This window comes from Callospermophilus lateralis, chromosome 3 (genome assembly GCF_048772815.1).
Source record: "Callospermophilus lateralis isolate mCalLat2 chromosome 3, mCalLat2.hap1, whole genome shotgun sequence".
NCBI lineage: Eukaryota > Metazoa > Chordata > Mammalia > Rodentia > Sciuridae > Callospermophilus > Callospermophilus lateralis.
In genome coordinates, this window is record NC_135307.1 from 6,800,042 (window position 1) to 6,824,496 (window position 24,455).

The 24,455-nt window shown below is 38.9% G+C and overlaps 1 pseudogene; it reads right to left on the reverse strand.

Moving 5' to 3' along the window:
- Positions 1-7,464: 7,464 nt before the first annotated feature.
- Positions 7,465-24,455, reverse strand: part of LOC143393531 (sugar phosphate exchanger 3-like) — a 63,389-nt pseudogene continuing 46,398 nt past the window's right edge.

Sequence of the window (24,455 nt, forward strand, 5' to 3'; positions counted from 1 at the left end):
TATTTATAATGTTTAATTTGGTCCTACTTTTCATTTGCTTAGCTACTTTTCAAATGATATTTGTTCATTTTGAGTGCAGGGGTTTTTTTTCTTCTGTTTATTAAGTAAGTTCTATAGTGACAGTTTAGTTGCCATAAATTCTTTTAGTTTCTGCTTATCTTGGAAGGTTTTAATTTCCTGTTCAGTTTTGAAGAATAGCTTTATTGGTTATAGTAATCTTTGTTCACAGTTATTTTCTTTCAAGATTTGGAACACATCACCCCAAGTCCTTCTGGCTTTTAGAGTTTGTGCTAAGAAATCAGAAGTGATTCTGATTGGCTTGTCTCTAATGTGACCTGAAGTTTTTTTCATGAGGCTTTTAAAATTCTATTCTTATTCTGTATGTTAAATATTTTAATTATAATGTGCCATGGAGAGGGTTTTTTTTTTTTGTCTAATCAATGCTCTGAATGCATCCTGCATCTGAATTTCCTTCTAATTCTCCATGTTTGGGGATTTCTCTATTATTATTTTCCTGAAGAGGTTATCAATTCACTTATTCTGTAACTCATAGCCCTCCACAATTCCAATGATTCTTAAATTTGTTCTCTTAATGTTGTCCCAGAATTTGTGTATATTGTGTTTATGGTTATGTATTTTATTTTCTTTAATGCTGTTTGAAATTTTAAGGCTGGCCACTTTGTTTTCCTATTTTGAGATTCTGAGTTCAGTATCATCTATAAATTGACTTTCAACTGAATATTTATTTGAATTATTGTGTTTCATTTCCAAGGCCTCTGTTTTGTTCCTTTTCAACATTTCTATCTCCTTATTGAATTTCTTATTCATATTCTGTACTGACTTCCTTAATTCATTAAGTTTTTTTCTGTGTTCTCTAGAAACTCATTAATCATTTTTATAATCATTCTTTTGAATTCTTTACCTGATATTTCATCTACCTCAATATCTTTGGAGTCAGTTTCTGGTGAATTATGATCTTTGGGAGAAGTTGTGTTACTTTATTTTTTATATTTCTTGTATTTCTGTGTTGTGTTTTATGCATCTGTTTTTTAAAATATTTATTTTTAGTTATAGGTGGACACAATATCTTTATTTTATTTGTATATGGTGCTGGGGATCAAATCCAGTGCCTCATGCATAGTAGGCTAGCACTCTACCTCTGAGCCACAGCACCAACCCCTTATGCATCTGTTGATAGGTATTTCTCTTTTGCACTTCCAAGGGCCTTATTAGGGCACATTCTTCAATAGCCAATGTGTCCTAGAATAATCTAGATTGAGATCCCCCTTGTAAATGTGCTATCCATAGCCTTTGTGTTAATTCTCTGTTTTGTTTTGTTTTGTTTGCTGTAATTATGTTCATTGGTGGGATGTGGAGGACTTCCCCTATTCATTTCTACTTGTGGTCTAGTTTTTAGTTTAGATTTTTGTCTCTTCTATTCTTTGTATTAAAGTATAGCTGATGACTTAGTGTTATTAACTTGTGTGTGGAGCAAGGTGCACTCTTTTGGTTAAGGTTAGTTCAATAGAAGAATCTCTACTTTGTAAACTTGTAGTGCTCCTTAGGTTCCCAGCACTTCACACAGTAGGTCAAAACAAACAACAGCAACAAACACTACAAACAATAGATCGCATTAAAATAAATACCCAGTTCCTACTATGACATCTAAAACATTAATTACCATGCACACACTCACACACACACACAAAAAAATAATGTTGGGGTCAGCAATTGTCAACAGTAAAAATAAAAGAAAAAAAACATGAACTAGATTTGTCTTTAATGCAAACAGCAGGTGTCAAATATGTCATCCACTAATAATCGCATCAGTATTTATGGTAGTGGCCATAGTTATATAATCCAATTTGTTCTAAAAGATGATAAAAATACAGTTAATTAAGAGAAAAAGAAAAATGTGTTAGGAAGATGGAAAATAGTTTACAATTTCAAAAAATGAACAGAGAATGCAGAAAAGATATAAGGTGTGATGGCTACAGGAAAAAGAAGAAAATATATAAGAAATAAAATAATGAGAAGAAAGAAGAGAGAATAATAGAATTTGGCTGTTAGTAGAAAAATAAAAACCAGAAAGACAAACAATTGAAACAATACAAAAAAAACACAAAGTCTATAAACCAAAAACCCTAACCCTCAAAAGACAAGGCAAGGAAAAATAACTGCATTGAAAATGTTTAAAATGAGAAAAAGAAACAAATATGTATATAAGAAATCTCTCTCTTTCTCTCTCTCTCTCTCTCTCTCTCTCTCTCTCTCTCTCTCTCACACACACACACACACACACACACACACACACCACATGCACATATACACACACAAAGAATTAGAAAAAGAGAAAAGAACAGATTCTTAATAAAATGATAGAATTGTCTCCCCTGAGATAAGTCAAAATCAACAACAATAGATGGTCACTGTCTATGCCCAACTGACTTATTTTCTTCTTGAGCTATACAATGAGAAAAAAGAAAGAGCTGGGGGTTTTCAACCCCTTCCTCTTTTTGTGTTGCTCGCTAAGCTACCGGTTGGAGTACCCTAAGACTCAGCTTCCTTTATCACTAGCATGAGGTAGATTAGAGTGGGAAGTGCTGTCAGTTGGAGTTCTGTCCACACAGACCAGATTGGTGCACTTCCAGAATAGGGCAACTGCAGAGTTCTATGGGGAAAAAATCCTGGCTGGGGCTTAGGGTTAATCAGGCATTAGGAGCTTTTCTGATGTCTGCTCTGGAGAGATTAATCAACACATCCCTTGGGCCTGGAAGTTGCCAATATATGTTGGAGTTATGAATATCAGGAGTATCCCCAAAATTCTACTCATGGGGCAGGGTAGCCAATCCTCCACACACCCTTTCCAGGCTTTGCCCCTGAGAGTGTTAATACCTGCCTGTTCAGTTCCCACCGCACTTCAGCTGGTCATGTGAACCACCATCCTTAAAGGAGAAGTGAGTTGGATTCCCCTTCACTTTTCCAAACTGAATCCCCCTGAGCACAGTCTTCTTTGTACCAGTTTCTCTCATGTTCTTCTAGGTGCACCCTAGGCCACGTGGAAAGTGCTTGCCAGGACAGTGCAAAAGTGTTTGCTGTGGCTTTCTAGCTCCACAGCAGCTGAGCATAGCTGCCTCAAGATGGCTCTACCTCAGCCTTCCCTGACCAGTTGGGCAATACAGAGCACTTTTCAAGTACCAGTTCAGAGTGCAGCCTCTAGATCAACTAAGTTCAGGTCTCTTTTCTGATCTTTTTTCATACCAAATCTGTGGGTTTTTTTCTTTTTTTAATTTGTTCTAATTAGTTATACATGACAGCAGAATGCATTTTGACTAATTATACACAAATAGAGCACAATTTTTCATTTCTGTGGTTGTACACAACATAGAGTCACACCATTTGTGCAATAATACCCATATATAAGGTTATAATGTCCATCTTATTCCACCATCTTTCCCACCCTTACACCCCCTCCCCTCCCATCCAAATCTAATTCCCATCTCCAATCCAAAGTTTTTCCATTCTTCCCTTGCTCTCCCCCACTCCCATCATGAATCAGCATCCACTTATCAGAGAAAACACCAAATCAGTGTTTCTATCTGGGTTCTCCTTCCTCTGTGGTGAACCATCACCACTACCACTGCCACTGTTACAACTGGCTGATCTCCAATGTACTCTTTCTTCTTTGTTAAACATACCCAAATTTCTAAGTCTCTAAGACAATCTGACTGCCCAACATTGAATTTAATGAAATTCCTCTTTCACCCACCTGTCTGATAAGCAGTAGTTTTGCTGTTTGAATCCTGAGCCATGGAGCAATTAGGAATGCAACCTTCCTCTACTCTGCCATCTTGAATCTCTACTTTTTATTCCCTTGCTCACTGCTCTGGCTAATACTTCCAATAATATACTGAATAAGTGCTGGGAGCCATCAGCCAAGTAGGTATGACAAATTCCTTGCCAGCTTACTCCCATGCTGTCTAGTGGAAGGACTTCTGAAAGGTGACCTTGCTCAAGGAATAGGGCGGTTTAGCATAATAGGAGATTAGGGTGTTCCCCCTTTAGAATAGGGCGTATCCTGCTGCTGAGTTCCTCTTGAGTTCTTAGGGTCAGACAGTATATTTTGGGAGACAGAAGCCCATGCGGAGTGAATTTGGGCAGAGAACGTGGATTCCCCCAGAGCGTGTTTGTAGACGGCCGGTGTGAGTTCGGGAATAAAGAATTGCTGTTTGAATCTACAAGCTGTGTGGAGACTCGTGATTTGTGCCCAGCCAGAGACTGCAGCAAATAAGTATGGTTAATGTAGACACCCTTGTCTGCTCCCAATCTTAGAAAACAATTTATTCTCTTCTTCATTCAATATGATGTAGGCAATGGGTTTGCATATGTAGCCTTTATTGTGTTTAGACATATTCTTTAGATACCTATTTTTTTAAAGTTTTTTAATAATGAAACAATATTTTATTTCACTGAATGTTTTTCTGCATCTATTGAGATGATTATATGGTTTTATCCATCATTCTAATGATGTGATGTATTGTGTTTATTTATTTGCATATTTTCATCATTCTTGTATCCATGGGATAATTTATACTTGATTGTAGTGTGTAATTTTTTCTGTGTGCTGTTGAATTCAATTAGATGTTTTGGTTTGGTTTGATTTTTGAGAATTTTTGCATTATGTTCATCAGGATTTTGTGGGTGGAGGGGTGTCCTTGTTTGGTTTTGATGCAAGGTGTTAATTCTTCTTTAAAGGTCTGATCAATTTCAAGCCAGGCAAGATGACACACACCTGCAACCCCAGCAGCTCTGGAGGCTGAGGCAGGAGAATCATGAGTTCAAAGCCAGCCTCAGCAATGGTGAGGCGCTAAGCAACTCAGTGAGACCCTGTCTCTAAATAAAATACAAAATAGGGCTGGGGATGTGGCTCAGTGGTCAAGTGCCCCTGAGTCGTATTCTGGTACCCCCCAAAAAAGTCTGGTAAACTTCAGCACGGAAGCCATCTGATCCTGAGTTTTTCTTTGTTGAGAGACTTAATTATTGACTCAACCTCATTACATTATTGGTCTGCTTAGGTTTTCTATGTATCATGGTTAGATTTTTATATATTGCATGTGCCTAGAGATATATTTATTTCACCTGGAATATTCAATTTGATAACATAACAGTTGTTCATAATGGATTTGCTGATCCTTTCTAATTCTTTGGCATTGGTTGTAATCTCTTTTTCACTTCTGATTTTGTTTGAATATTACCTCTTTTTCTCTTGTCTAGCTAGTTTGCTAATTTTGTTTTTTCAAAAAGCCAACTCTTCATTTTATAAATCTCTTGTTTCTTGTTTTGTTTCTTTTTCATTATTTGTTTTTAGTTTCTATTTTGTTTATTTCTCAGATCTTTGTAATTTCTTTCCTTCTACTAATTTGAGGTTTGGTTTGTTCTTGCTTTTCTAGTTGCTTGAGTTGCATTGTTATGTAATTTATTTGAAATTGTACATTTTTTAATGTAGCTGTTATTGCTACAAATTTTTTCTTAGTATTGTTTTTGCTGTATCCCCTAGATTTTGGTATGTTGTGTTTTTATTGTTGTTTGTTTTAAGAAACTTTTTAATTTCTCAATTGTCTTATTGGTCATTCAAGGAAAAATTGTTTAATTTCCATGTATTTGTGCAATTTCCAAACTTCTTGTTGTTTTCTAGTTTTATTTCATTGTGGTCCAAGAAAATACATGCTAGGATTTCAGTTTTCTCAACTTGTCAAAACTTGTATTGCAGGCTGGGGTTGTGGCTCAGAGACAGAGCACTTGCCTAGCATGTGTGAGGCACTGGGTTCGATTCTCAGCACCACATACAAGTAAATGAATAAAATAAAAGTCCATCAATAACTAAAAAAATTTTTTTAAAAACTTGTTTTGTTACTTAACATGATTATCCTGGACAATGTTGCATGTGCTGATGAGAAGAATGTGAGTTCTGTAGCAGCTTTATGAAATGTTCTGTAAATGTCTGTTAATTCACGTGGTCTATACCATAATTAACTCTATTTTTTTCCTACATGATGTGTCCATGATGAAAGTTCTAAACTATTATTTGTACCAGGACCTATCTCTCCTTTTAGGTACATATGTTTCTATGCATATGTACATATACATATGAATATAGATAGATATTTGTAATTGTTATTTCCTCTTATTTAATTGATCTTTTTGTCATTATATAGTTACCTTCTTTTTTTTACTACAAAAGTTGGTTTATTTCTCCTTCCTGTATTTTGTATTTTCCTTTTAAGTCCGTAAACAAGCAATAAAGTGATCAAAAATCCCCGTGATTAAATATCATTAACAAGTTCATCACCCACATTTTGAAGTATAAGCAAGAAATTGAAAAATATTTGCTAATCCAAGGCAAATTAGGTATCCCTCAAAATTGCATATTTTCCTCCTAGTTTGTTTACATAATTTAAAATATATATAGTGACCTTAAAATACCGATTAATATAGAATTCACAGCCTTGAATATATACACTACCTTCTTCTAAAGACAACACCCCTCAGACCTAGAAGCCCATCAACGTGAGTCAACATCACGCTCTTCACACTTCTGGAACACTTCCAGGATTTCCCCTAATTCTGTCTTCTGCTGAGGGAACTCCAGGAACCTGGTAGTGACAGAGATCAATCCTCCAAAACGAGGGCTGAGCAGATTCGCTTCCCAGAGGACCCTGAAGTTCCCAGCAGCAAATCTGGGGTTGAGAGCTACACAATGGAATGTTCAAGATAACTAATGTGTCTGATAGTCCTCAAAAATCACAAAAGGCCTCCAGTTGTCAAAGCTGATTGTGAGTGAAGAGGCAGAACAAGTTGACAACAATTAGAAGATAGTCTGCTTCTTTAGCAAACGACTCTGAGACAGTGCCGGAGCCAACAAGCAGGTGGTGCCGTCTTTCCCAGCTCAGCTGGTAGAGGTGTTCTTAGTCCACCATGGGTTTGCAGCTCAACCCTGCAGGAGCTCTTTTTTCAAACTTTGACGCTTCAGAGGTGAGCCACTCTCTGCAAACTCCTTACCAAAGCAAAATGCAATGATCCTTTTTATTCACTATCCATGCAAACCATGCGCAGCTCTCTCCTGTTCATCAGTTCTTGAGGCTGCAGTACAAGGGTCCAAGGCCAATATGATACCAGGGTTAAAGGCATAAACCTCAAAGGGCCAACAGGGATGCAGGTAGGTTCATCCGCCATCCAGTACATTCATGAAACAACAATAAAAATCATCAGTAATAATTCCTATAGTGTAGAAAAATAATGCAGTCTTCACTCCTGGCCAGTCCAGGGTGGCTGGCAGTGTTGAAAGAGGTCTGGTAAGCTGAGGTTATGCTGGCGCTCTTAGACAACCCCAAATGTAGTGAATTAAAAGATCTTATAGTCTCATGTGTCTCCCAGTGTTCTTTTTTTCCTGTGGGTACCATTCACTCAATATGTGACTTGTCTCCTTTGCACAAGAGAGATTATTTCCCTCACTGTTAATGGTGAGACAAAAAGAATTGTACAACTAGTCTGTGAAGAGAAGAAAGTATTAAATATGCAGTGACAACTTACTTCAATTAGACCATCATGTTTTGGACATAAACAATGGGTTTGGAAAATTACATTCATTTTGACTATTTAGAAAGATAATTTTAATCTTCAGTGAATTAGAAAATGACTTTTGAAAATTACAGTTAATATCACAACATACTTAATGAAATATTAGCTGTCAAAAAAGAAATGTGAAGGATTTCCATTAGGTAGAGCAAAACACCCTTGCTGCAGCCCCAGCAAAAAGCAGGGTTTCATAGATGGAAATGGTTTTTCTACAACAGCATGACCACACCAGCAGGTTCTCCAGAAGCTACTTCCCTTTACTTAGCAGGGAGGCCAAGGATGGAACCAGTCATATGGCACCGTCTCCAGAAGCCAGGAGGCAATTAAAAGAGAGCTCCGGAGGCTTCCTGGGGTTGCTGATCCCGGGTCCCAGGGTGGCTAAGGATGCCTCCAATCAGGATGGCCCAGATCTAAGGACAGGACATTACATGCATCCTTGGAGGACAAGGCCACCACCAGACTCTCAAATAGACCTGTCTTGTCAACTGTTCCACCAATAGTGTGGCAGAGTGTGTAACACGCCTATGCATCACTCTGAAAGCACAAGGCCTTATTTCATATTGGCTATTTCCCAGAGAGTACAAAATCCCCGCCAAGAGTGTCTAAGGTGTAACTATTTCCTCCAGAGATATTTATCATTCAGAACCTGCACACAGGACAGTGTTAATCAGATCAATGCTTCTTTTTTAACTCTATGTTGCTTGGCACACACTGTAATTTCCTTCAGAAATCTCAAATTATATTTTAGCAGATACAGAGCAACCCAGAAGAGTACACTGATGAATGGTTGGCAGATCTTAAGTAACTCCCTTGTTGTTCTGGAATTATAAATGTCAACACTCATTAGACTCAGATCAAGGATAAACTGAGGACCCTTTTCCTCCTTGAGAAAAGAATGTGTATTTTTTACTAATAAAACATTGCTTTTCACAAAAGCGTCTTTAAAAGCAATCAGCAATTTTACTGCTTTTCAAAAAGTGACTTAAATAAATACTCTAAACAAAATCACTAAGAAAAATGACAAGTTTATGAAAAAAAAAGGCATACACTTACCTTAAGAATGAAAAAGTAGAAAACCCACATCCATCCTAAGTTGTCCTGGATCCAAGATACCAAATACTGGCCCACCCAATGCTCCCAGTTCCATCAACAATTCCTGTGACCGTTGCCAAAGCCTCACTGCTCTCTTGGATCAGCTCTTGGAGACCCAGGTCCGCTGAAATAGCTGAGCTAATCATATTAGAAGGTCCACCAATAAAAAACCCTGTAACTGTCATCAGAAGCGCATTGGTGGACTTATTATTTGGAGAACGACTGTACCCAACAAGGGAGCCAACTGCAGGATCAGGCTAAGGGCCAACACTGGTGCTCTCTTCTGCAGGATGTCAGAGATGACGCCTTGCAAAGTTCCACCTGTGATTCCTCCAGCATCCTACAGATGGACAACTGGTCAGCTTCAGCCTTCTTCCATCCGAAGGTAAAAGGGCCACCAGAAGAAGGAGGAGTAATTCGGCAGTTTCAGGCAGGCGCAGGCCAGTGAATACCGTATGACACCAGGAAGAGAGCAAGCCTGGTGGAAGCTTATTGCCTTCCCTTGGGCAACAGTTCTGGACTCTTGGATAGAGTAACTAGGCTCATATTCATCTTCGTTTCAGTACCATTAATTAACGGTCTGTGGGAATCTTCTTCAAAGTTTTCTTCTGCTTCAATACCTGGGAGACCAATTTCTTCTGGTGACACCAGGAGTCCAAAGAAGATGACGATCCCACCAGCAAACTGCACAGACGCTGTCACCAGAAAGGCACTCTCATAACCCTACTGCAGAACAGATGAAGCTAGACATGCTCCCAAAATGTTGCCCACAGAAGCACAGGCGCTCCAGAGACCAAAGGCAACTCCTCGCCACAGCGGAGGAGAACAGAAAAATAGTAGCCACGTTCCAGGGGAGAGAGCAGCCTCCTGTGTACTGGGGAACACATGGTGCTGCTCCAGGTCTCCACAGGCAGCTCAGCTGTTGTGTTAAAAGCATTTGGGGTCCACTGCTTGCAGATACTAACTTTGACATTGCTAAATGTTTTTCTGGAAGCACGGAGCCAAGAGTAACTGAAGAAGGTGAGCAGGAATACAATCACGGGTGAGGGCTGAACCGCGAGAGCACAGTCTCTCTTGGCCACGGTGCTCCGGGTGCCTGCTCATCTCTGACCTGAAGTTGCTGGTGAAGTGACTGACATCATTGCTCTTCTCGAGACCCGCAGGATTCCCCCAGTGTGGCCGGCCGCTCTGTGTGCTGGCTCCGCAGGGCTCTGCTGCCCGCCGTCCCCACCGCCACCTCACCTCCTATAGTCTTCTTCTTTGTCTCATTTTATGACTTCAAATTTAAAATCTATTTTATCTGATAGCTACTGCTGATCATTTTTTTTTCTATTTTCATGATCTGTCTTTTTCATCTCTTCACGCTCATTCTGTATGTGTAAGAGGTGAAACAAGTTTTTCATAAACAGCAGATTGTTGAGTCCAGTTTTTTTTATACTGTTCGTTCAGTCAATATCTTTTAAATAAGAGGATTTAGTCCACTTACATTTTAGCTTTTTATTGGTAAATAGACATACTCTTGTCATTCTGTTAATTTCTTTCTGGTTGTTGAATATCTATGTTTCTTTCTTCCTTATTGTTCATCTTTGAGGTTTGGTACATAGACAAGTTCATTTCTCTTTTCTTTCTGCTTTACTGAGAGTTTTATACTTTCATGCCTTTTTATCACAGTGGAGATTATCCTTACGCTTCTAGGGTAAACTCCCTTAAACATTTCTTGCAGTCAGGTGGTGACAAATTCTCTTAGGTTTTGCTAGTTTGGAGAAGTCTTTATTTCACCATAATCTCTGAAAGATAGCTTTTCTGGTATAGTATACTCATTTTGCAAGGGTTTTTTTTTCTTTCATAGCATTGAATATATCCCATTATTCTAACAGCCTATAAGGTTTTTACAGAAAAATCTGCTGTTAGTGTAATATAAATTGTCTTCTGTGTATGTGCTAGTCAGTTTTTGTCACTATGACCAAAATAGCCAATAGAACAACTTAGAGAAGGAAAAGCTAATTTGGGGGTCACAATTTCAGAGGTTCAGTGCATGTTGGGGTAAGTCCATTACTTTGAGCCTGAGGTGAGGCAGACAACGATGGCAGAAAGGTGTGGTGGAGAAAAGCTTCTCTGCTCACGGCAGCCAGGAGGCAGAAAGAGTAGAAAAATCAGGGACAAGATATAGTGCCCAAAGGCATTCTCCCAGTGACCTATTTCCTTTAGCCACTCTCACCTGCCTACAGTTACCACCCAGTAGTGCATTTAAATTATTAATCCATCAAATGATTAATCCACTGATGAGGTTATGGCTCTCATAATCCAGTCATTTTACCTCTGAAAATTGCTATATTGTAAACTTTGGTGCATACTTAGAGCCAAAACACAACAATGTGACTTGATCCTTTTTCCATTTTTAGAATTATCTCTTTGTTTTGTACTTTTGACAGTTAAACTATAATATGCCTCAGAGATGGCATTTCTGGGGGTGTTTGTTTGTTTTTATTTCTTGAGCCTCACCTGAGTTTCCATATATTTTCAACTTTGGAAACTTTTTATGAATTTATCATTAAGTAGCTTTTATATGCCCTTTCCCTTTTCCTTCTGGAATATCCTGAGAATATTTGCTCACTTAATGATGTCACATCATTTTAAAAGGCTTCATTCATTTTTTTCATATTTTAATTGTTACATTATAATTATCCAAATGGTGTTACATATGTGCACACAATATAACAATATAAGTAGACAGTATCTTTTCCCAGCATTTTCCCCTCCTTCTTGTCTTCACTCCCCCTTGTCCCTGCTTCAGTCAGCTTGGCATCACTGTGACCAAAATACCTGACAAGAAAAACTTAGATGAGGGACAGTTTATATGGGGCTCAGCCCACAGGCCTCCACCTCCACTGATCTGGCTCCAAGTTAAGCAGCACATCATGGGGAAAGAGCCAGAACAGGAAATCTGCTCATCTCATGACAGGGTCAGGAAATGGGGCTCATAAGGAAGATGTACCCTCCAGGACATGGTGCCAGTGGCCCACCTCCTCCAGTCATGCCCCACCTGCCTGTAATCACCCAGTCCATTCTCAGTGGTGAGGCGATTAAGTCGTAGTTCTCACAATTTAATCATTTACCTCTGAATATTCCTGCAGAAACACAGAAGTTATTTGGTGTGTGGGGGGGTATGCTTAGATATGAGGTGCCCCCAAAAGCAGCTCCTATATGAGAAAATGCAGGAATTCTCAGGGATAAAATGGCTGGATTGTGAGAATTGCAATCTAATCAGTGGATTAATCCACTGATATGGATTAACTGGTTGGTAATTGGGTCGGTTGGGTGTGGCTGGAAGAGGTTCATCACTGGGAGCATGACCTTGGGGTTTACATTTTGTCTCTGGTGAGTGGGGGATATCTCTCTCTCTCTCTCTCTCTCTCTCTCTCTCTCTCTCTCTCTCTCTCTCCTGTCATGTTCTGAGCTTCTTTCCTTCTCAATACCCTTCTGCCAAGATGGTCTGCTTTATGTTGGGTCAGAGCTATGGAGTCAGTTGACTGTGGATTAAACCTCTGAAACCATGAGCCAAAATCAACTTTTCCTGTACATTTTTCTTCTCAGATCTTTTGGTCACAGAGGTGGAAAAGCTAACTAAATGAAAAAATGGTACCTAGAAGTGGGGTTGTTGCTATGACTCACCTGACCATGTGGTTCATAAGCCTTTGGAGCTGGTTTGTTGGGGGAAGAATTTTGAAAAGTTTAGAGATGCAAGCTGGAAAAGCCTTAGAATGTTGTAAACAGAGCTTAAAATTGGCAATTCTAGTGGAAGGTCAAAATAACAAAATGATGATAGGGTTTTGGGAAGTAAAGATGGGGCTCATGAGGTTTCAGAGGAGAAATGGGACTCTATTGGAAATTGGAGTTCAGGCCATTCATTTCATATTCTGGAAAACAAGTTGTCTGTGTCCTGAGACATTTTGCCCATGCTCTAAGACTTTCTATGAGGCTAAATTTAAAGGTAATGTACTAATTTATATGGCAGGAGAAATTTACAAGGCAACATAGCATTCAGGTGGTGGCATGAATATTGCTGTAAATTTTATCTAAGTTTACTGTGATAATTAGGAACAGAAAGCAGAGCATAAAGATTTGAAAATCTTGCTATTTGACCAGATATGTAAATAAAACTGGGGCTAAAGAAGATGTGGCTGTAAAAGACAATTATAGCCACTGAAGAAATGCTAAATACAATAGGAAACAATAGAAAAGATGGGTTGAGGGTATCTCAGAAATTGGCATGATCACACCTATGTCAGACTAAAGAGTGTAAAAGTAAATTTTCCTTTAAGAAGAGACTAAGGAGCACCTGCTTCACAGTGGGGGGTAGCACGAAGTTGTTTCACTGTTCTTAGTCACCGAGACACAAACCTACTGCTGCAGACACTGTGGTCACAGGAAGCTAGGTTGCAGCTCAAGGTGGTTGCAGACCTTGGAGTAAACTATGTGGTGCTGTTCTTCAGGATTGCAAGATGTTGAAGTTAAGGGGTCATGGAGACTTCCACTGATATTTCAAAGGAATGCCTTGGAGGCCAGAGAAAGTGCAGCAGATTCTGAGTTCCTTTGGGCTGCCCCTAAGAGGTGATGCATGAAGATGTAAGAAGGAAAATAAAGCTGCAGCAGAGACCCTCAAGATTAAGAGATGTCAGTTCTGTGGGACATCTGTCAAGAAAAGATGTGTAAGAATGGAGCAAAAACAAGCCAAGACAGTGGCCATGTGGGATGGGGTCTTTTGGTCAGTTTTTTCACTGCTATTACTAAAAGATTTGACCAGAACAATTTTAGGGGAGGAAATGTTTATTTGAGGACTCATGGTTTCAGAGGTCTCTGTCCATGGAAATCCAGCACCATTCCTTGGGGCTTGAGGTGAGGCTGAACATCCCAGGGGAAGTGGCTCACCTGATGATCAGAAAGCAGAGAGAGACATCTCCACTCACCAGGTACAAAACACGTCCCCCAAAGCCATGCCCCCAGTGCCCCACCTCCTCCAGCCATACCCCACCTGCCTTCAGTTACCACTCAATTAATCCCAGAAGGGAATTAATTCACTGAGTGGGTTAAGGCTCTCATAACCCAATCATTTCTTCCCTGAACCTTCTTGCATTGTCTTACATGTGAGCTTTTGGGGGACACCTCACATTCAAACCATAACAGGCTTCAAGGTCATAGGGGCAGAGCTACACAAGCCCCTTGTAGAGAACATCACACTGTAATGTGCCTCAGATGCTGAATGTAGAGCTACAGGACTCTACTCCCAGGTGGACTTCAGTCTTGCTTTGGTCCCATCCCTGTCTTCTATGCCCCTATTTCTCCTTTTTTTGTGAATGGAAATGTTTACTCTCAGCCACTGTATATTGGGTATATGTAACTTGCTTTTGATTTTTACAGGTGTTCATGCTGAGAGTTTGCCTTGAATCTCAGGAGAGACTGGACGCTGACTTCTGGGCAATTAGTACTGTGGGGACTCTTGGAAATGGACTAAATATATTGTGCATGGTGATATGGGTATGAAATTTTAGGGACCAGGGTTGGGGTATTATGTCTCAGATATAATGTGTCCCCCAAAACTCAAGTGAGAGAGAATTCAGGAATGCTCAGGGTTGAAATGGTGGGAATGTAAGAGTTGTAACCTAAGTTGTAACCTCTCATGGATTAATTGGTGGTAACTGATGGGGTGGGAGGGGGTGGGTCACTAAGGGCATGACTTTGGAGTTTTCATTCTCTCTCTCTCTCTCTCTCTCTCTCTCTCTCTCTCTCTCTCTCTCTCTCTCTCTCTCCTTCTTGGTTCTGAGTTGCTTTCCTCCCCACACATCCTTCTGTCATGATGTTCTGCCTCACTTTGACCCAGAGCTGTGGAGTTAGTCAACTGTAAACTGAAACTCTGAAAGTCTGAGCCAAAATAAGCTTTTCCTCTACATTATTCTTGTCAGATCTTTTGGTCACAGGAATGAAAAAGCTAACTAAAAGAGAGGAAGCCTCATAACATTCTGCCCTTGACCCAAAAAAACTCAAGTGCTGTTCACAATGCAAAATACATTTAGTTGATTTTCAATATTCCCATAGTCTTAACAGTTCCTGCATTGTTAAGTCTAGTCCAAGTCTAGTCCAAGTCCAAAGTCTCTTCTGAGACTCAGAGCAAACTCTTGGTTGTGAGTCCCTATAAAGATTGAAAGCAAGTCACATATACCAAATATACAGTGGCACAGAGTAAGTATTCCTATCCCCCCCTACAAAAAAAAAAAAGGGAGAGAGAGAAATGGAGCATAGGAAGGAGGGATGGGGCAAAAGCAAGATCAAAGCCCAGGCAAACCAACAGGTCCTGTAAGTCCACATACAGCATCAAGGACACATGCCCTGTGATGGGCTCTCCAAAGGCCTTGAGCAGACCTGCCCTGGGCCTTGCCAGCTGTAGTACACGTGGGCTCTCTTTAGCCTGCTTCTCTCCATAGCCTTCCTCTTTTCTTGGCAGACAGTCCAAGTACTGGGATTTCTTCATTCCTGGGTCTTCATTCCAGCTTCAGCTTCACCTTTACATCTTCATCACTGCATCCTTGGGGGACGTTCTCAGGGACACCAACCCTGCTATGTACTTTTCCTGGCCTCCCAAGATCCCCGTGGAAGTACTAGGGTTTGACTCAGTAGTAGAGCTCTTGCCTAGCACATGTGAGGCACTGGGTTTGATACTCAGCACCACATAAAAATAAATAAAAGTATTGTGTCTGTTTACAACCAAAAAAAATCTCAGTGGAAGCCTCCATGACCATTTATCCCAAGCATCCTGCATTCCTAAAGAATCAGCACACAGGGATGACACCAGTTCTGCTGCCAGTGTGTGCAATACCTGGGCCTTGGGATCATGGCTGCAGTGGTCTCTGAGTGCCTGCCCAGCTCAGCATGGTGAATCAACTTCCTGGAGCCTGCAGACAAGCAGGGTGCCCCCATGATCTCTTCTCAAAGGAAATTTTCTTTTCTATGTCATTGTAGAGCCCATAATGGGAGTGGTTTTGCATAATCCTGAGATCCCCTCAAGGCATCTTTCCTATTGTCTTTATGCAAAGTACTTAGCATCTTTTTAGGGACTGTAATCCCTTCAACAAGTCTTCCTTGGCCCAAAATTTACATGCACTTTCCTAGCCAAACTGAAAGTTTTTAAAATCCTTTAACTCTGCTTTATGCTACAAATTCTTACAGTAAACCTGGCTAAAATGTGCCAGCAATATCCATGCCACTCACTGACTGTTGTGCTTCCCTGAAATTTTCTCCACTAGTTCAGTCTTATGGTAAATCTCATGACCTAGGGGAAAGGCAGCTAAGTTCTTTAGCAACATATAACATGAGTGGCCTCTAGTCCAATTCCAAAAAGAGTCCTCATTTTCCTCTGCAAACTTGTGAGCATGGTTCATATTCCTATTGGCATTTTGATCTACTGAGCTTCCATTAGAACTGCCTATTAAGCTCTGCTCTCAACATTCTAATGCTTTTCAAGTCTGCATCTATAAATCTTCAAAATTTCTCCTGCAAACAATCTCCAAAGGCTACTGAACCACAAGCATGCTTCTTGACACCAATTTCTGTTTTAGTCAGCTTTGCATCACTGTGACTAAAACGCCTGACAAGAACAACTTAGAGAAGGGAAACTTTATTTGGGGCTCATGGTTTCAGAGGTCCCAGTCCATAAATGGCCCACACCATTGCTCTGGGCTCAGAGCCAAGCAAGGGAAAGCTTCTCACTCATGGTAGGGTCAGAAAGCAGAGGTAGGTAGCCAGAGGGAAGATTCACCCTTCCAGGAAATGCCCCAGTGACCCACATTCTCCAGCCACACCCCACCTGACTAGTTACCTCTCAGTCTATTCAAACTAAGATGGACTTATTAGGTTACAGTTCTCACAATACAATCATTTCACCTCTGAATATTCCTGCAGAAATACTGTAGTTTTGAGGGGACCCTTCATTTAAAAAAAAGAACTCCCTTTCCTCTGTTCTACTGAACTACTAATCTCCCTTTGATTTTCATGAGAACCCCCACACTTTACTTTTCCTTTTTCCTCTCTAGTGTCCACATGATAGAAAATCTGACCCTTGATTTTCTAAAATTGGCAATAAACCAATAATAGCTTAACATAATTTTTTGAGTTCCATCCATTTCCTGAAAATAATATCATTTATTATTCTTTACCAATGAATAAAATTTCATTGTGTATATATGCCACATTTTCTTTATCCATTCATCCATTGATGGACACCTAGATTGGTTGATTAATTTGGCTATTGTAAATTGTGCTGCTATAAACATAGATATGCATGTATCCTTATAATATGTTGGCTTTAATTTTTCAGGATAAATACCAACAAATGGAATAACTGGGTCATATGTGGACCTATTCATTGTCTTTTGAGGAATCTCCATGTCAATTTCTAGAGTTGTTTTACTAATTTACAATCCTACTAATAATGTAAAAGAATTCTTTTTTGTCCACATCATTTCAAGCATTTATTATTGTTTGAATTCTTGGTGGTGTCATTCTAATTTAAATGAGATGAAATCTCATGTAGTTTTTGTTTGCATTTCCCTAATTGCTAACCATGTTAAACTTTTTATTTTGGTACAGTTATTGAACCCAGGGGCACTTAGCCACTGAGCCACAACCCCAGCTCTATTTATTTATTTATTTATTTGTTATTTTGAGACAGGGTCTCAATCAGTCACTTAAGGCCTCACTAAGTTTCTAAGGCTGGCTTGAACTTGTGATTACCTGCCTCAGGGCATTCACCACTGTGCCTTGCTTTATCTGAGTCATTAAGTTGTATACTGCCTGTTTTATGTATTGAGGTGCACCAATATTTGAGGTATAAATATTTACTATAATTATATCTTCTTGGATTGTTCCTTTTACTGATCTGAAGGAACCTTCTTTGTCTCTTCTGATTTGGCTTAAAGTTTGCTTTGTTGGATATGGGTGTAGCTACTCCTGTTTGACTTGGAGCTGCCTTTGAGTCCTATATCAATTTCTATTCTTTCACTTTTAGCCTATAGCTATCTTTTCCTGTAAGTCAGGTCTCTTGAAAACCACATATAATTGGTTCTAGTTTATTAATTTTTAAAAAATAATCCATCCTGAGTCTGTTTTTTTTTAAAGAGAGAGTGAGAGAGAGAATTTTTAATATTTTATTATTTTTTTTTTAATTATCGGCGGACACACCATCTTTGTTTGTATGTGGTGCTGAGGATCGAACCCGGGCTGCACGCATGCCAGGCAAGCGCGCTACCGCTTGAGCCACATCCCCAGCCCTGGTTCTAGTTTAAAATCCATTCTTTTAATTGGAGAGTTTAGAGTATTTATATTCAATGTTATTATGGAGATGTTGTTATAGTTTAGACATTAGGTATCCCCCAAAAGCTCACGTGTGAGATAATCCAAAAAGTTTAGAGGTAAAATGAATTGGTTATGCGAGTTTTAACTTCATCAGTGTATTAATCCCCTAGTAGGGATTAACCAGGTGGTAATCATAGACAGGTTGTGGCTTGTGCAGGTGGATCATTGGGGGGAGTGCCTGGGGGTGTATATTTTGTTCTTGTTGAGTGGAACTATTTCTCTGCTTTCTAGTGCCATGTTATCAGCTGCTTTTCTCCACACTTCGGCCCTGATGTTCTGCCTCACCTCAGGCCCAAAGAAATGGAGTTGGCCATACATAGACTGAGATCTCTAAAACCATGAACCCCAAATAAACTTTTCCTCCACTAATTGTTCTTGTCAGGCATTTTGGTCACAATGATTTTTTTTAAATGACTAGAATAGATGTTTATTAATTTGTGCCATTCTGATTTATTTCTAATGTTTAATTTTGTTCTGAGACTTATCTATTTGTGATATCTGGATTTTGTTTTTGTTTTCTTCTATGGGTATTATTTCTTTAAGTATTTTCTGTAGAGCCAGCTAAATAGTCATGAATTCTTTTAGTTTCATTATTTTGGAAGGTTTTTTTCTTCTTCTTCTTCAAATTTAAAGGATAGATTTGCTGGATATAGCAATCTTGGATGAAAGTTATTTTCTTTCGTGGATTGAAACACACCACTGTAAACCCTCTTGGAGTTTAGAGTTCATGCTGAGGAATCAGAAGTAATTCTGATTGGCTTGCCTCTAAATGTGACCTAATGGTTTCTCTTGAGGCTTTTAAAATTCTATCCTTGTTCTGTATGGTAAGGCATTGTACTTATGATCAGTAATGGAGATGTTCTTTTTTAATCTTGTCTGTTTGGGGTCCTCAATGCTTCCTGTATCTGCATGTCTATTTCATTCTCAAGGTTTGGAAACTTCTCTGTTATTACTTCCCTGAAGAGGTCATTCATGTCATTAGCCTGCATCTTGCAACACTTTTTGATTCCAGTGATTCTTAAATTTGGTCCCTTAATGCTTTCCCAGAATTCTTGAAAATTGTGGCCATCGTTGCTTATTTTATTTTCTTTAATGTTGCCTGAAAGTTCAAAGCTGGCCACTTTGTCTTCCAGCTCTGAGATTCTGTGTTCAGTAAGGGCTACCCTATTAAAGAGACTTTCAACTGAATTTTTATTTTATTTATTGTATCTTTCATTTCCAAGATTTCTGTTTGGTTGGCTTTTAATATCTTATCTTCTTATTTCATTTCTCATTCATATTGCTTTCCTTAATCCATACAGTTGTTCTGCTGTGTTGACTTTAAATTCATTGATTATTTTATAGTCATCCTTTTGAATTTGTTATCTGGCACTTCATTCACTTTAACGTCTTTGGAGTCAGTTGCTGATGTATTATACACTTTAGTAGGTGTCACATTACCTTATTTTTTAATATTACTCATGTTCTTACGTTGGATTCTACACACCTATTGGAATGGATTTCTATTCCACTCTTATGTACGGGTATATTGAGGGCACAGACTTCGCATTCCAAAGTATTCTGGGTTATCAGGTTGGTGTGAATTTTTCAGTATTATTTCCAAATGGGTTTTGTCATAGTTTTTCTGCTAGTTCTTTGGTGATGATTAGTGTATTCTGATACATTATTATAGTTTATTTTTGTCAGAGTTTGAGAATCTTACTTTCCCTGTAGGTCTCAAAGAGTGGGGTCCCTCTGTGGATCTGGCAATTGGGTCATAGAGAGAAGGTTATTTGGGGTGCATCCTCTGTGATGTTCTTTTTCACTTAATTCTAGAGGAGTGCAGACAAAAGTGAGCTACATAGATCACAGATGTGTTCTTCACAGACTTTGTGTTGATTCTGTTTTTGCTGTGGAAATGGATGTCCATGAGTGGGACCTGAGAGCCCCCTAGCTAGTCTGGTCATTTGTGTGGGGATTTTTGTCTCCTTTGTATCAATGAGTTTGAGCATGGTTAGCGTTTGAAGTAAGGTGCGCTGTTCTCTTTAGTTGGCTAGTTAGTTTTAGATAGACATAATACTTTATTTATTTATTTTTATGTGGTGCTGAGGATTAAACCCAGTGCCTCACACATGCTAGGCAAGTGCTCTACCACTGAGCCACAAAGCCAGCCCCTGCACTGTTTTCTTGACTGGTTTTTGGTGTAGTTCAGCAGCAAAGTCTGAATCTGAGAACTTCTAATGTCCCAGTAGATTACTAGCATCTCACAGAAAAGGAGGGCATAGACATAGCAACAACTGAAGCAAACAATATACACCAGTAAAACAAACATCCAGTGCCTACTGTGACATCTACACCAATAATTACCACAAAAACGTAGTGGGATCAGCAATTGCCAAGAGTAAACACAATAAATAGCCATGAACTAGATCTACATTAAATAAATAACTGTGCTGGGGATGTGGCTCAAGCAGTAGCACGCACACCTGGCATGCCTGGGGCACTGGGTTTGATCCTCAATACCACATAAAAATAAAATAAACATATTAAAAAAATAAATAAACAACTGATGTCAACAAGGACATCCACAGTACTAATAACTGCAATGACATGAATTGTGAGAGCAGAAGTTACATAAATCAAAGAGCTCTAAAAGTTGGTAAAAAAAAAAAAAATACAATTTATTAAGAGCAAAGAAAGTATAACAGGAAAATAAAAGAGAATTTAGAATATTCAAAATGTGGACAGGGACCCATCTCAAAGCCCAAGTCCAGGCCTAGGACCATCCCTGCCAACCCATGCAGGAGCCTAGGCCCAGGTTAGGTCCAGGACCACCCCTGCCCCTGCCAACCTGCTGACCCACACCAGAGCCCAAGCCCAGGGCAAGGACTGCTCCCAACAACCCACTGGGAGCCCAGGCCTAGCCCACCTCATCTTGAAAGATTGCAGCCATCACCATAACCTCCCCATGCAGTAGCCTCCACCTTGGAACAACAGACAGGGCCTAGAAAGAAAGCTGCATCTCTGAACAGGCATCCAAAGCCATTGTAAAGGCCACCCTTCCAACCCCACCCTTTCTGAAAGTGGTTGCATCCATCTTGGGACACCCCCACTGCTATCTTGAGTTACCTCTGTTATTGCTGCCACCACCATTAGTTGCAGTAGCATCCATCGAGGGACACCAGCTGGAGACAGGAAGCCCAACACCAAGGTGAGGTATAGGTAATCTATAGGGACACTACTAGCTTATAGGGTAGAAACTGTAATACCTCAGATCTGCACTGCTAGAAAGGAAGACACACAGACAACATGAGGGGAAAAAAAAACAAAGGAAGAAAGTTCCCCAAACAAACCATGATACTACAATAATAGAATCCATGGACAGCACAGTTGATGAAATGTCAGAGAAGGAGTTCAGAATGTTCATAATTAAAATATTCTGTGAATTAAAGAATTACATAAGTGAGGAAGTGCAGGCAAAAATTGATCAACCCAACAAAGATATAAGAGAGCAAACACAGGCAACCATTGATCACACTACAAAGAAATAAGGGAGCAAATACAGGTAGCAAAAGATTAATTCAAAAAGAGCTGAAGGGGCTAGGGCTGTAGCTCAGTGGTAGAGCACACACCTCACATGTTTGAGGCACTGGCTTTGATCCTAAGCATCACATAAATATAAATAAAGGGGGCTGGGGATGTGGCTCAAGCGGTAACGCGCTCACCTGGCATGGCGCTGGATTTGATCCTCAGCACCACATAAAAATAAAATAAAGATGTTGTGTCCACCAAAAACTAAAAAATAAATATTAAAACACATTCTGTCTCTCTCTCTCTCTCTCTCTCTCAAATAAATAAATAAAGATACTGTGTCAAACTACAGCTAAAAAATATTTTTAAAACAATAAAGAAAAAAGGGATGGAGATTCCTAAAAAAGAAAAAAAAAGAAATCCTCGAAATGAAGGAAAAAATAAACCAAATTTAAAACGCAATAGAAAGTATCATCAACAGACTAGATAACTTGGAATACAGAACATCAGATAATGAGGACAAAATACATAATCTTGAAAATAAAGTCAACCACATAGTGAAGATGGTAAGAAACCGTGAACAGAACATCCAAGAATTATAGGATAGCATCAAAAGACCAAATCTAAGAGTTATTGAGATAGAGGAAGGCACAGAGATTCAAACCAAAGCAATGCACAATCTCTTCAATGAGATAATATTAGAAAATTTCCCAAACATAAAGAATGAATTGGAAAATCAAATACAAGAGGCTTACAGGACACCAAGTGTACAAAAATACAACAGATCTACACCAAGGCACATTATAATGAAAATGCCCAGTATACAGAATAAGGATAGAATCTTAAAGGCTGCAAGAGAGAGGAATCAGATAACATATAGGGAGAGACCAATTTGGATCTCAGCAGATTTTTCAATCCAGATCCTCAAAGCTGGAGATCCTGGAACAATAAATACCAAGCGCTGAAAGAAAATGGATGCCAACTAAGAATCTTATATCCAGCAAAATTAAGCTTCAGATTTGATGATGAAATAAAAACCTTTCATGATAAAAGTTAAAAGAATTTACAGTGAGAAAGCCTGCACTACAGAGTATTCTTAGCACAATATTCCATGAGGAGGAAATGAAAATCAGCAAAGAGAGGAACTACACGAAAGGAAAGTCCAATCAAAGGAGAAAACAAGTCAAGTAAAGAACCAAAAGTAAATGAAAATGTCTGGGAATACAAATCATATTTCAATAATAACCCTGAATGTGAATGGCCTAAACTCATCAATTAAAAGACAGAGACTGACACATTGGATTTTTAAAAAGGACCCAAAATATGCTGCCTTCAAGAGATTTATCTCACAGGAAAAGACATCCACAGACTGAAGGTGAAAGCGTAGGAAAAAAACATACCACTCGCATGGACCATGTAAACAAGCAGGGGTTTCCATCTTCATATCAGACAAAGCGGACTTCAAACCAAAGTTAGTCATAAGGGATAAAGAAGGACATTTAATATTGCTTAAGGGATTCATACATCAACAACACATAACAATCATAAATATCAATGCCACAAACCATGAGGTGTTTATGTATATCAAACAAATCCCTCTCAACTACAAGAATGAAATAGATCACAACACAGTAATACTGAGTGACTTTAATATACCTCTCCAACCACCAGATAGATCTTTCAAACAAAAACTAAACAAAGAAACTATAGAACTCAATAATACAGTAATAATTTAGACTTAACAGACAAATAAAGAATATTCCTGGGGCTGGGGATGTGGCTCAAGCGGTAGTGCGCTCACCTGGCATGCGTGCGGCGCGGGTTCGATCCTCAGCACCACATACAAACAAAGATGTTGTGTCCACCAAAAACTAAAAAATAAGTATTTAAATTCTCTCTATATATATCTTTAAAAAATATATAGAATATTCCATCCATCAACAAGTGAATATACTTTCTTCTCAGCAGTACATGGATCCTCTCCAAAATAGACCATATGTTATGCCACAAATCAAGTCTTAGCAAATACAAAAAAAAAAATAGAGACATTACCCTGCATTCTATCTGACCATAATGGAATGTAACTAGAAATCAATGATTAAATAAAAAATAGAAGCACCTGGAGACAAAAATATGCTATTGAATGATGCATAAATAACAGAAGACATCAGAGAGGGGATAAAAAATTTGTTATAGGTAAATGAGAACTCTGATACAACTTATCAAAATCTATGGGACACTATGAAGGTAGTGCTAAAAGGAGAATTTATGCATTGAGCTCATTCATTAAAAGAAGAAAAAGTCAATAAATAAATGACCTCACATTACATCTCAAAGCCCTAGAGAAAAAAACAAACAAAGACAGGAAACAGGGCATAAATCAATGAGATTGAAACAAAAGAAACAATTCAAAAAATCAACAAAACAAAAAACTGGTTCTTTTAAAAAATAAAATAAAATTGACAAACCCTTAGCCACCCTAATGAAAAGAAGGAGAGAGAACTCAAATTACTAAAATTCATGATGAAAAAGGAAATAACGTGACAGACACTACTGGAATACAGAAGACAATTAGAAACTATTTTGGAAATTTATGCTCCAGTAAAATAGAACACCTTGAAGATGCTAACAAATTTCTAGAGGTATATGATATATCCAAACTGAGTCATAAGGACATATACAATTTAAACATATCAATTTCAAGCAAGGAAATAGAAGACACCATCAAAAGCCTACCAACCAAAAAAAGCCTGGGACCAGATGAACTCACAGCTGAGTTCTATAAGACCTTCAAAGAAGAATTAATATCAATA